We start from the raw sequence: 15410 nt of genomic DNA, 5'->3' as shown, positions 1-15410 counted from the left end.
TATTTTTTATTCTTTTTTTTATTATTATTTTTTGGGGGCCCCCAAATATAATTTGCCTAGGAGCCACAACTATCCTTAATCCGCCACTGGTTACAGACGCTACACATGCTAGTGTCCTTAAGAATGGTACTAAGGGCTACAATGAACCACCACCACCAGAGACAACCCAACTAATAGAGGCCAATTTACCTGGAATCATCTTTGATATGTTCACCCTCCCCGAAGGATCCATTATGGATCAAGTTTTTGCCCTCATGTCAGAGATAGAACCACTAATGGCCAAATCGGACAATCAAATCACCACTACTCTCAGAGGAGAAATAATTCAAATCTGGGGTAAGATGGAACTTATTTTACCAAATTCCCACATTGAAAACAAGAAGGCTCAGGCCAAGTTAGAGGCCTATCAAGTAGAGCGGAAATCAAAAAACCAGCAGCGTTCCTGCTCATATGCTGATGTGCTGAGGAATTCAAAACCCAGTTCACCTAACATAAATAGGGCACCAATAATAAGAAAGAAGCCTCTCATAAAGGAACCACACTTGGTTGTTCTCAGGTCCACACACCCAGAATCTACAAAAACCAGTGAGGAAGTAAAACAGACAGTAATTACAGAATTGACCACAGATTTCCAAAACACTAGGATCAAGTCAATTAGAAAGACCCGAAATGTGGGGGTAATCATAGAAACTGAATCTGGCCAAGAAGCTGCTGATATTATGAACAACCCGAAGATACCAATGCTTGGGCTCATAGCTGCGCCACCAAAGAAAAGAGGAACCTCCATTATCATCTTCGACGTTGACAAAGATCTCACCCCTACTCAGGTGTGGGATGAGCTATATGGAAGAAATATCCAGAGGACACTCCCAGACGTCAACCCAGAGGAAATTATCACTCCAAAGTACCATAGAAAGTCTAGGAATGGAAACAGTGTAAACTGGATTTTTGAAATTGCTCCTATTGCTTGGCAAACAGAAAATTTTTCCAGTTTATGAAAACGCTGTCATTCACCAAGACAGAGTTTTCATAAACTGGGGCAGCCACCGCTTCAGGGAGCATGCTGCAGGTTTGGCACACCACTTACACCTGCACCCAGGCTGCTGCTACTTGTGGCCATTGTGCTGAAAAGGGTCACGAGTATAATACATGCCTTAATAAAGAAAAACTGCCCATTTGTGCAAATTGCAAGGGACAGAAGATGCCTCACGAACACCATCCGTAACAACAAATGTCCGATATATTTAAAGGCGAAGAGTTTACACAAATCAAAGACCGATTATTGTGCAACGTCTTAAACATACAACACCAGCGTCCTGAAGATACTCCAAATAAATGCAAAAGCTGTAGCTGAACAACTAAGAATAATGGCAGCTGAAGACAACTTTGATATTCTAATCTTACAGGAACCATACACCAATCAGGTCAGGGGGTACTCCCTCACATATAAAATTACTCAAGTTGATGAAGAGAACCCCTGGGCTTCAATAGCAACTAGGAATCCTGACATAACTGTCACCAAAATCCTCCATTTATGCACAGCCTGGGTGGCATGTGCCCATATCATCAGACCCCTGGGAAATTTTTATATAGTTTCATTATACTGCAGACCGGGGGTTGATATACTTCCATACACGAGGTATCTGGAGATCGTCCTCACAACTCTCCCAAATGAAACGATCATCATCGGTGCTGACGTCAACTGCAGGTCACCTGTTTGGTTCAGCACTACTGCTGACAGGCATGGCTGTAGAAACAGCCAAACACTTGAAGATCTTCTGGCAAATTCCCAGCTTACTGTTCTAGACAGGCCGAACAACCTTCCCACCTTTTGTAATACCCTGTGGGAATTCACAATTGATGTCACCTTGGCTACGAGAAATATATCAAACTTCATCGTGGGTTGGGCCGTCCAGAATTCCTGGACCACCTCAGATCACAGGGCCATAACATACCAGATAACAAGATCCTTGGATAGAATCCTAACTCCAAGATTCACCCCTCAAAGGTATGCCATCTCCAGAGCAAAATAGGACATTTTCGCGGAGAAGCTGCGCTCCTTAGCCCAGCAGCTGCAAGTTAATAACTACCATCCCACTGATCCTGATGCCTACCAGAGAAAAGTCACGAATATAATTAAAGAAGCTAGCAACTGCGCCATTCCTAGGAAGAAACCCATTCCTGATGCTGTCCCGTGATGGTGCCCAGAACTCCAGCGCCTCCGGCGGGAGGTCAACTTCAGAAGAAGAGCCTTCCAACGAGCGCGACGGTCCTGGCTAGCTGCAGAGGTAGAATCTCTTCGCCAGCAATACAGAGAGACTAGAAATATATACACGGCTACTATCAGGAAACGCAAGCAAACATCATGGGAACAACTAGTTTCCATAACTGGAAACACCGATCCCTGGGGGTGTAGTCTATAAAATCACAACCAACAAACTCCCAAGGGTGGAGGTAATGACAGCAACAATAACCCCTGAAGGTAACATAACAACCTCATGGGACAGATCCATCAATAACATATTGGATACAATTATCCAACCAGCAATGGATCCTAGTACAAGTCAACAACAACAACTCTGCCAGGACAACAGTATATACAGTCCAGAACATCAAGAGCTGCCCTTCACTATTGAGGAGCTGCACACCGCAACTGATAGATTCCGCAACAATGAATGTCCAGGACCGGACCTACTTGAACCAGAGATTATAAGCAAGACTGTGGAGCATTCCCCATACCTCATCCTCGACCTGTTCAATCACTGTCTGCAGACAGGAGTCTTCCCATCCGATTGGAAGATAGCTAACATACGCCTGATTCTGAAAAACCCAAGCAAGCCTCCAGAAATCCCATCTTCTTATAGACCGACTGCCTTGTTATCTGTGCTAAGCAAGCTTTTTGAATACCTACTACACAGTAGAATTACAGTACATTATTGTGCAGCAAATTTATCCTCTACAAGCCAATATGGTTTCAAACAAGGATGCTGTACAGTTGACGCACCCCAGAATATCCTTACAACTGCCACAAACTCCAATAGAAAATATTTCCTGATTATTGCCATAGACTTTGCTGGGGCATTCGACTCACTCTGGTGGCCGAGCGTCCTCAGCCGACTTAGACGTGCCTGTCTTCCTGGAAACCTTTATAACAGCATAAGAAGCTACCTCACAGCCAGAGAAATAATTGGCAATGCACCGTACTGCAGAGTCAAACTCCAGGTTTACAGGGGTTGTCCCCAGGGCTCGGTGCTGGGGCCGCTTCTTTCAATATTGTACTTGATGACTTCCTCAACACTAACCTGAATGAAGTTATCTCCCAGGCCTATGCAGATGATCTGATCCTGGCCGTGTCTGCAGACTGCAGAACGCAGCTAGAAAATTCTGCAAATCAGGCTCTCTTAATATTACAAAACTGGGCAAGGGATCATAATCTTCAAATCTTTTTAATGAAGACTAATTCCATCTTCCTGAAAGGGTCCATCAGAAGACGTCCACAAATCAAGATAAACGAGACCACAATATGTTTCACTACTGAACTGAAATATCTAGGAATAATCCTGGACTCAGGACTTACATTCCTCCCACATTTGAAACACCTGCAGACAAAGTTAAGGAACTATACTGCCTTGATCGCCAGAGTTACGCGTCGGGATTGGGGCCTCAACCGCCGCACTCTCTTGCTGTTCTACAAAGCAGTATTTCTACCGGCGATTACATACGCTGCAGGGATATGGTATCCGAGAGCAAAAATAGCAGTAAACAGAAAGAAGCTCGAAATTATTCAATGATTTATCCTCCTCACCATTACCAGGACCTGCTGTACTATCAGCACCGATGCCCTTCAGGTGCTGGCAGGCGCCCTTCCTTTGGACCTGGAGGTGATATGTTGTGGGCACCTCTACCAAATATCAAAAGGCACATCGGTGACGTGCATGGACCACACTATCTTGCGACTAGCGTTTGACCCTTGCCAAAACTACACAAGCCCCACACTAAAAAAAAAAAAAAAAAAAAAAAACTCTAACCCATATAACTTATATCTCGGCCTGACCCAATTTCTAGCGTTTCCCCCCCTCCATTTTTTTATTTATTTATTATTATTATTATTATTTTTTTTTAAGGTCCTAGCCACTGAAATCTCAGGAAATTAGGTGGCAGGACCTGCCAGAGTAAATAGTAAATTTCTAAAATACTGGTGTACCTGGTCTGCCTCCACGAGGTTAGTGTGGGCAACGGTGGGCCTCATTTGAGACCCAACGGCTAAAAGACCAGATGAACAACGGTACAAAACATTACACGCCACAATATCCACACACTTTTAAACCTCTGGCCTCTACAGTGTTCTGTATAACACCACAATGTATATTACGCGGAGATGGGGGCAAACCCCTGGTGCCGTTACACCCTAAACACACTATACACTATACACCATTGATCCCAATAATAACTTGATTGCTGAAAAGAAGCACTTTAGCCTCCATTTACAGCAGATATGGCAAGATAGATGGGCTAACTCTACTAAAGGAGATATCATTAGGAAATTTATTTCACATATCAACAAGGTATATCCCAAGTATCCTTCATGGTTCTCTCCCAGCATGTACACAACTTTCATGCTAACAGGTCACAGATCCATCAGAGCGAAACTCTCAAGCCTTGGAATTATTGATGATCCCCTCTGCCATTGTGGAGAGCTGGAGAATTGGTCTCACCTAATGTATGACTGCCCTTTGTATGAGGACCTTCGCTTGAATTCTGATTACCAGAATTAACTTCAATCCAAAACTCCAGGAGCATTACTTGTTGGACAGCGACAGAGCGTACAAGGCCTTTTTGCAATACTGCCAGGAGCTCTCACAAGAAGAAGATCCCTACCACTGGAACGAACGTACACCTGATTAACTCGTCTTGCCGAAATTTAAGCTGGACTGTCAACGATTACCATCGTTAATGGGATGGGACCTCTGTTCCATGAACGACAACACTGTTTTGGACCTTCCTGATTTAGACTGTTTACAAACTGTGATATTATGCAGCTCTGCTGCATAATATCACAGTTTGTAAACAATTTCAAGTTGGACTGTCAATGACTACCATCGTTATTGGGAAGGGACCTCTGTTCCATGAATGCCAACACTGTTTTGGACCTTCCTGATTTAGACTCTTTACAAATTAAAACGGGACCTCTGTTCCATGAATGATAACACTGTTTTGGACCTTCCTGATTTACTTCCCTCTTTACAAATTGTGATATTATGCAGCTCTGCTGACCCAGTGACCAAATGGACAGAAGCCCTGAAACCGCCCCCAAGTCAGACTGCAGTGAACATACATCTCTAATTTTGACTTAACAAAAGGGACAAATCCGCGGTGAGACCCGTACTAGTGATACAGTCTAGTGATAACCACACACTTCACGACCAGACCCGAAAGCTCCGAACTCGTAGTGATAAGTATACATCGGGCAGGACACATTATGTACAGTCCCAAGTGTGACAGCCTTGCCAGACTGAAAAAAAAAAAAGACAAGATGGGACGGGACCTTTGTCCCAGCTATGACACTCCAAAGCACAGCTCAGCTGCTGCCATTAAGCTTTCTTTGCCACGCTCCTTTGCGTGGTTCTTTTTCTCCCCCACCCAGGCAGGAGGGAGGTTACCCCTGGTCGCCTGCCTACTCGCCATACCTCTTTTCCCTCTGTTGGAGCATGGGCCTGCTCCACTGATTTGGGGGTTATCTTTCTCTATGGACCCCTTATCTCTGTCTTTTCCCCCCAGCATTCAGTCTCCCTTCCCCCTTCTCTCAGTTATAACCGGCGTCTGAACCATCTCTAAATTGCCTGAGCCCTACATCCAAAGACTTAATAACAACATCAGTTGCATAATCAGTAATCCTTTTGCTTGACCCCTATCTGTAGCGTTTTTTTTAGGTTCTAGCCACTGAAATCTCAGAAAATTCGGTGGCAGGACCTACCAGAGTAAATAACTATAATACTAGTGTACCTGGTCTGCCTCCACAGGGCAGAGTGTGGACAACGTTGGAATCCATTAGGGGCCCAGCAGCTAAATGAACAGAGGAACAACGGTACACCACACTACACATATACAAAACCCATACACTTTTAGACCTCTGGCATTGACAGTGTTCTGTTCCACACCCACAATGTATATTACACGGAGATGGGGGAAACCCCTGGTGCCGTTTGACACTAAACACACTCTACACTCTATCCCCTCAAGCTTGATATCATCCACTTGATATCCATGGTTCAACTGTTCATGATCCTGCTCAGGTAGCTAACAAAATAAATCAATATTTTGCATCTACGTTCACACATGAGGAGTTATTCAGGAAGGAGAATGCCATAGATGAAGTAAACACTGGCAGTGAGCTAGATGATCTTGTAATAATTGAGAGTAAAGTGGAGGAGAAATTGTTGAAGATAAATACAAGAAAGGCACCTGAGGTGGATGGGATCTATCCAGTTATATTAAAGGAGGCAACAAAGAAGTAAGCAATCCATTAGCCATAATTATGAGAGCTTCCTTGGACTCAGGGGAGGTACCCACAGACTGGAGATGTGCAAATGTAACCCCAATTCACAAAGGAGGATCAAAGGCTGACACAAGTAATTATAGACCTGTGAGTTTAACTTCTTTTCCAGGAAAATTAATGGACGCACTGGTTAAAGAAGCACTGCAGGATCATCTTGACAAGAATTCAGTTATAGCCCAGACACAGCATGGTTTTGTTAAGGGAAGGTCTTGCCTGACCAGTTTGATTGGATACTATGATGTAGTCACAAAAGAATTGGATGCAGGGAATAACTTTGATATTATATACAGTATTTGGATCTTAGAAAGGCTTTTGATACTGTTGCACATGGAAGACTGCTGCACAAATTGGAGCAGTGTGGCATTGGTGGCAAATTGTTGCTATGGATAAAGGGATGGTTGAGTGGCAGAAGACAGAGAGTGTTAATTAATGGACACTGCTCATCGTGGACTAATGTTATTAGTGGAGTCCCTCAGGGTTCAGTGTTGGGTCCATTGTTGTTTTCTGTATTTATGAATAATATTGATGATGGTATATCAAGCTTAATATCCAAGTTTGCAGACGATACAAAGGTTGGCAGGGTTGTTAAGGACGCTACTGACACTATGCTGCTGCAACAGGATCTGGAAAGGTTCAGCAGATGGGCTGAGAGGTGGCAAATGAAGTTTAACATTGAAAAATGTAAAGTACTACATATGGGAAACAGCAACCCCAGAGCAACGTACAAAGTCTGTGGTACTACACTGACAGTGGTAAAGAATGAAAAGGACCTGAGGGTAATTGTGCAGGCCGATATGAATTTCTCTGAGGAGGGCAGACGGGCTGCAAGAGTAGCTCATTGTGTATTGTGAATGATATATAGGAATTTTTCTAGCAGGGATAAGGAGGTGATTATTCCCTTGTATAAGGCAATGGTCAGGCCACACCTAGAGTACTGTATACAGGTCTGGAGGCCTCATTTCAAGAAGGATGTAGAGCTGCTGGAACGAATACAGAGAAGGGCAACAAGGTTAGTGAACGGAACGAAGGGTTGCTCTTACAAGGAAAGGCTTAAGTTTTGCAAATTACAGTGTCTGGAGACTAGGCACTGGCGAGGTGATCTGATAGAGGTGTACAAAGCCTTGAATGGTTTGAGCATGCTCAATGCTGATGGGATACTGCCTCTTGCTCAGGATAATCACCTGAGAGGGCATAAATTCAAATTGAGGAAAGACAGATGTAGGATAGATGTGCGGAAATTTGCCTTTAGCAAGCGGGTAGTTGGTTGGTGGAACAAATTTCCATCCCTTGTTGTGGAAGTTGATAGCCTAAAAAATTTAAGGCTCAGCTGGACAGGTATTTCGAACGAACGGAGGGGTGAAGTGGAAGGGTTTTTTTTTTTTTTTTTTTTTTTGGCTGATGCTGCATAAGCTTGCTTTCTTGCATCATATGCCTCTACTAATGCTAATGCTAAGCTAGTCTTCTGACCCACCTAACTCTGCCTTGATAGTATTAGAAAAGTTTCGTGTTTAGAACGTTAGTGTTAAGGCAACACCATTCTGTAACAAATGCCTCGTGTTGGAAGCTTTTGTAACTGGATCCTAGTTTAATAATTGCTGAATTGTTTAGCGAATTGTGATTTTGAGAGTGTACGTGTTTTGTAAGTTCGGTGCCGGCTTGATTAGAGCTATTCAAGGTGACAAGGTTTTCACTTTGTAAGGCACAATCATTGAGTTATGCTGACTGTTCAAGCTGACAACATTATTGGAGGTGCTGGAGGCACCATAGCAGGTGAAGCTGAAGCGGGATTGGCCAACAAGCAGTTTTCTTCTAGCGATTAAATCAGAAGCAAATTGTTGTAGGATTCCGAGGTGTGAAGCAGATTCTGCTAGATGTTTTTGTTGCCAGATGAGAAGGATTTTATACGGTCTTGTAGGGATTTCCGTAGGTCAGCATAAAAAGGGCAGTGATACAGCAGGTGGTTCCAGTCTTCCCATTGGAGACAAAGGCAAGGATCAGTATTGCTTATTCTGAAGTGAAAGAGTTTGTAATTAAAAGAGCCATGTCCGGTTGTGATAAATGACGTGTACAGGTTTAAAGAGAACCATAGAGAATTTTTCTTGTACGCAGTAAAGGAGACATCTGGTATAAATTTATATGTAGTTCTGCCTTAAGGGGTTGTGTCCCAACAAACTTGCCAAAATAATTATTAATTCAGAGCCAATCCTGGCTTTTTCAGCTTTGATGTCTGCAAGAACGTCATTCTGTATTCCGTAGAATTGCATGAAGGTTTGATGTTTTTAAAGTAACAGAAGGCACGGTGTAAAATGTGAAAGTCCAGGGGTAATACTCCAGCAATGACCTTCAGGGAATCGATTAAGACAGTTCTGCAGGCAGGGAGCACTGTAAGAATCCCGGATCAATGCAACGAGAATAATTTTTATTTTAGTTTGATATTTTAATTCTTTCATACCAAACGAGAGGTTTGGTATGACATAGGATGCAATAGGTATGAATACTGCCATGTAACATAAGAGAACTCTGCGTCCAAGTTCCCAGTCAGTTCTCGTAATCTGAACAATAGCCATAGTAAATTCCTTGATTTTATCTATTAGGTGGTTTATGTGGAGAATAAAATTGAGTCTATCATCAATGATCACACCAAGATGTTTTAAGTGCGTGACATATGGTATTTGCTTGTTAGCTATTATCAAGATAGGAGGATTATAAATATTTAGTTTACTTTTAAAAATCATGGGTCTGGTTTTGGATGGAGTGATTTTAATTTCGTTGGCAGTTGCTTGTGGACTACACCATGGAACAGATGATTTCTTTGGAGTTATTCTCTTAGGTGGGCATTCAGTTGTTCATAGTAAGGCAGTTTGGATTATAGAAAGCTTGTTCTTCAGCATTAAGTTGATTAAATTAATCTAAAATTTCATCACAGAAGTCATATTTTACTGATTCTGAGAACAGTGGCCATTTTATGTTTTGTAGCAAATCTTCTCAAGTCTTCAGGAGATAACCTCCGATTTTGTCAATTTGTGTTGATTTTAAATGATAATGCACGGTGATCACTTCTTGTGAGATCCACAATCACAGCCCAGTTTGATATTTTGTTACTGATGCTTGCAGTTGTGAGAATCTGGTGGATGTTAGGCTCACGATTTATTGTGAAGAAGGTACTGGATTAGTTGGATTTATTTATATGTGCAGGTTATGTGCCAGTAATAGATTCTCCAGTTGTCATCCTCTGTGGTCAGTGGAGGTTCTAAACCATAATGGAGACTTGGCATTTGAGTCTGTAGCTATAATGCTTCAAACAGGCCTCTGGGGTTGGGTATATTCATACTATGATTTTTTAGTGTTTCTCACCAACCATTGAAGAAAAAACGAAAGACAAAAAACCAAATTCTTAAAATTTTAATATTTACAATAAATTTATTCACAAACAAAACAAAATACCATATTACTGATGATAGCAATTTTAAAATAAGACAACTTTAATATACAGTAAATATACAGGTGATAATACAAATACCGAATTTAAAATACAATAAAATATACTAGGTTAAAAGCGCTAAAATACTAACAAGCTTTCAAAGGCTTCTGCCTTCTTTCTCAACAGTGTACTTCTATTTTGCGGTGCATCATTAAATACCAGCAGGTTCGCGGTGCGGCTCACGTAAACGTATACTGTCCCCGTCGGAACCGGAAGTGGCTCGGGAGCGTTTCAGGCAAAAACGTTCATCCCCTCCAAGGATTACCGCCTCAAAGAGGGGATGAATGCGTGTGCCCCTATCTCTATTTATATTATTCTCAATAGAGCTAATTCGTAAGTTCTCGAGCCACTTGCGGTCCCAAAATCTATGCACCCGATCAGTGATGGCCGCTTCGTCTGGGGAGATTTTATGTGGGGGAAACAAAACGGCGTCTCAAAGATCGTCTGGGGGAGCACACAAATGCGATAAGAAATGCAGACTATGGTAAATCTGCCGTAGCTGAACATTTCTGGGAGAAGCAACATCAAAACTCCCCAGACGAAGCTGTCATCACTGATCGGGCGCATAGATTTTGGGACCGCAAGTGGCTCGAGAGCTTACGAATTAGTTCTATTGAGAATAATATAAATAGAGATAGGGGCACACGCATTCATCCCCTCTTTGAGGCGGTAATCCTTGGAGGGGATGAACGTTTTTGCCTGAAACGCTCCCGAGCCACTTCCGGTTCCGACGGGAACAGTATACGTTTACGTGAGACGCACCGCGAACCTGCTGGTATTTAATGATGCACCGCAGAATAGAAGTACACTGTTGAGAAAGAAAGCAGAAGCCTTTGAAAGCTTCAGTTAGTATTTTAGCGCTTTTAACCTAGTCTATTTTATTGTATTTTAAATTCGGTATTTGTATTAGCACCTTGTATATTTACTGTATATCACAGTTTTTTTTTTTTTTTTTTTTTTTATGAAAACCCAAAACACGAAAGGTATTAAAACCTATAGTACTTAGTACCGTGCATGGGTTGAAGGAGAAGTATGGGGAGAGGGGGATGCCGGAAACTTTGCTCTAGAGACTAAACATGGGTTTCACCACTTCAAGCCTCCAATAAGCAAAGTGGTGGTATTTCACCGGTTGATGAAAGTCATCTACCACCTACATATTATAAATATAATTTTTTGAAAGTTTGTTTTATTAGTAATTAGTAAATTTCATAATAGTTATTACAAGATCTGCCTTGAACACTTCATTAGAGTGTCCATGACTTATACAGAAATAGCCAGTGGTGATTTCCGGGTGAGTCGTGATTTTCAGACCCTTATGTAATGGATGTGGGATAGTATTAGATACCCCAGCTGAGGTTGCAGATGAACTCAACAGTTACTTTGCATCGATATTTACAGAAGAAAAACCCTTCATGCCAATAAGAAATTCTGGGAGTGAAGTTGAAAAAACTAATTAATGATGTTGAAATTTCACACGTTTTTAATGAAAAAACTTGAGCCTGCAGACCAGTTGTCTTATTTTAAAATTGCCATCATCAGTAATATGGTATTTTGTTTTGTTTGTAAATAAATTTGTTGTAAATATTAAAATTTTAAGAATTTGGTTTTTTGTCTTTCGTTTTTACTTCAATGGTTGGTGAGAAACACTAAAAAATCATAGTATGTAGCTATAATGATTGGCGATGGGCATAGTTTTTCAATGACAGAATGTAGATAGTTTTGGGAGATTTGGATGTCTTCAGACAGTAATAGAAAGTATGAGAAAGTGAGGAGGTTTCTACACCTGTAGCACTCGGGATATACAATGAAGAGATACGATTATGTGAAGAGACATATTAAATGCCACTATTGCAAATTTTGGATGTTCTGCATCAGCAAATATGAGCCTGGCAGAGATTGGGAAACCCATTAATGTTGAGTTATAATCATGGAGACTTTTGTAAAAATAGGGTTGTTGTAAGTAGAACAAGTTGTAGGAATTCTCAGTGATGGCAACTCGGACTTCATCTGTGACATTCCTGGAGCTTTGAGCATTCAGTTGCAATATGGTAATATCCTCATGGTTAAGGAAAATTGTGTTAAGGGCAGAGGTCTGATCGATTACTCATTAATGGTTCTTGTTTTAGCATGTTCCAGTGCCCTAATGTATTCTTTACAGAGTGATCGTAATCCATATGACGCCTCTTGCAGTTGATGCATTTTGCTCTATCCTGTTTTTAAGGACAGGATGACTATACATGTCCTCCCATGGCACAATGACCACAACACACTACTTTTTGATTAAAGTTGTGGGATGAATAGCCAAAAGCCAGCCATCTAAAGAATATGTTCACTATGATAAACTGACAGTACTTATGGGCTTCATACCAAAGTTAAAATTTGTTCTGTTCACAAAGACATTTTAAACGTTTTGCAGGGCAGCCCATGAACCAATTTGTTGAGTGGCTTTAGATTATGTTTTAAAGCTCAGATTGATGGGTTCTTTGATTTCATCAAATTTGAAGCCAAAATTCTGTAGGTTCTTGTGGTATATATCAGACATAACATCATCCTTTGATAATTCCTTGGGAACATCGTACACAAGTATCGTGAGATTATTAAACTTCGGCTTGACTGTAAAGAGACCTTGTTTGATAATTGTCTCAGAAGATGCTATTATCTCTAGATTATCAGAGCTAGTGGTTTCCAGAACAATGCCTTTATTTTGAATTGTGCGCAAAAACCTTATTTTAACATTACTGTACTCTTCACTCAGTGTTTCTGCAACTGTGGTTTTGATTTCATTAATTGATTCCATTTTGCAATTATCTGTGGCACGTAGAGCCTGTTGCAGTAGCACACTGCCATTACTGTCTTTAACAACTTTGATGATACAAACATTGGCAGGACTGTTGACGAGAGTAATGGCAGTGAACTACTGCAACAGGATCTAGAACATTTGGGCCGATGGGCTGAGAAGTGACAACTGGATTTTCACATTGACAAATGCAAAGTACTGCATATGGGTAGCAGTAACCCCAAAGGAACGTAGCAACTGTATGGTACTACACTTAGGGTAGTAGAAATGAAAAAGACCCGGGAGTGATTGCGCAGTCAGATATGAAGTTTTCTGTGCAATGCAGACAGGCTGCCAGAGCAGGTTATGGGAATATTGTCAATGATGTAAATGAATTTTGCTAGCAGAGAAAAGGAGGCGATTATCCCTCTGTATAAGGCAATGGTAAGGCCATGCCTTGAGTACTGCATACAGTTCTGGAGGTCTCATTTTAGGAAGGACGAAGAGTTGCTTGTGTGCAGAGAAGGGCAACAAGATTGGTGAGGGGAACAAAGGGGTTCTCTTCCCAAGAAAGGCTTAAATGCTGCAAATTGCAGTGACTGGAGACTAAGCACCTGTGATGTGATCTGATCTGATCAAGATGTACAAGACCATGAATGGGTTGAGCACGTTGAATTCTGATGGGATTCTTCTGCTTGCTCAGATTACGAACCTGGGGTGGCATAAATTCAAATTGAGGAAAGATATAGTAGAATAGATGTGCAGAAATTTGCCTTTAGCCAGCAGTTGGTAAATTTCTGGAACAAACTGACATCTGTTGTGGAAGTTGATAGCTTAAAAAAGATTCAAGGAAGAACTGGATAAAGTTTTAGAGGGAATGGTTCCGTGAATTTTTTTTTTTTTTTTGGCTGATGCTACATAAGCTCATACGCTTGCTTTCTTGCATCACATGCCTCTATTACTATTACTATGTTCCACAGTGGTTCGCCTGGACATCATTCTTCAATTGGAGACTAAGACATTCAACTCGTAATATTATTCAAAATGCAATGTGTACAATGAAGTTTCCAGGCAAGTTTATTCATTAATATTGATGTTCCAGAAAACGCCTGTGTTTTATATTATCGACTAGTGGGTTATTTATTAAGACAACAACCTCGTGTTCTCAAGATCTATTCTGAAACGTGGAGAATAGATTCGCAACATCAAAATCGGCGTTGTCTTTATTCACTCCGAAATCCTCCGAAAAGTTAGACCTCAGAATGCCGCAGAACTATGGCTCTTTTACTATAAAACTGATGCTGTGGGTAACGTGTAGCAAGAGAATGGCTAAGAGGCAAGGATGGTTAAACAAAACATGGTTTATTAACTCTAGCATACAAACAGGTGTAAAATAAAACGGTTATATGCTTTTATATAATTACATAAGAGCTCTATCTCTTATTAAATGGATAAAACGATATAAGGTTAATGATACATGTGTACAAACTTGTCTGTGTTCTTCATGTGATCTTCAGTTGGCACTGCTGCCTGTACTCTCTGAAGCCAACAATCATCGAGTTACTGGGTGTATGTGTAAGTGTACTATACTATACAGGTTTAACAGTCATAACTTACTGTATTCCATTAATACAATGGATCTTGCTAATCATAAACTCTAATTTCTAAATCTTGTAAGATAGACGCTACCTTAGTGAGTGTTCCTATGAGGAGGGTTGTTTCTCAGTGGACTCTATTAAATGAAGAGTTATGTATTAACGTCTGACACTTTCATTCTATTAAATGATTGTGTCGTAAATATAGGGTGAAACTTACTAGAATAAACTTTGCAACATTCAGGAATAGATGTCTATGAACAGGAGCCAGCAGCAAAAGATTCTCAAGACGTTTTTACGAGACAGTCTCAAGAAAAAGAAGTGCTTTGCTCAGGACAAGAGTCTCGTCTCCTTCTGGGTTTCTTCGTGTCTCTCTGTATCTTTTTCCGTTCTCTCTCTCTCTCTCTCTCTCTCTCTCTCTCTCTCTCTCTCTCTGTCCTCCTGTGTATGTGTGTGTGTCCATTCTTACTGTCCATTCTCTCTTTGTCCCCGATCTGCATATATATATATATCCCCTTTTAGAGTTTCCAATGCTTCTATTGGTCAAAGGCTAATTTCGTGGGGAAATGAAAATCCCAGGGACTGTTATTTTGGAGACCTGACACAGTAAAAAATGGAATTTATGAGAAAGACAAACTTCACATCTGCATGGGGTGGAATTTCCAGACTGCCCAGCAGTAGTCACTAGATCTGAAGTCCGTTCGTTCCTACACAAGGAATTTCCGGACAACAATCGCCCCGTAGTTATAAGGTTCGGATTTCACCCTGAAGTTTCTTAATTGTCATTACTTTCTTTTCTCCGACGAAAGTCATATCCTTTCTCACCGTTTTATAAATATTATATCCACGATGTTCATCCAATCTGATCGAGTAACAATCTCTTGCTGTGAATCAGCCAGACTCATAAAGATGGAATAGTGTTTCAACTGCTGTTTTCCATATCGTGGCGTCAACGGGCATACACTAAAAAAAGAAACAGCCTTCTACATGGAGTGAATATCA

The sequence above is a fragment of the Mastigoproctus giganteus genome, chromosome 1, assembly GCF_048544385.1.
Source record: "Mastigoproctus giganteus isolate SK-2022 chromosome 1, ASM4854438v1, whole genome shotgun sequence".
NCBI classification, from domain to species: Eukaryota; Metazoa; Arthropoda; class Arachnida; order Uropygi; family Thelyphonidae; genus Mastigoproctus; species Mastigoproctus giganteus.
Note: the sequence above shows the minus strand (reverse complement) of the source record.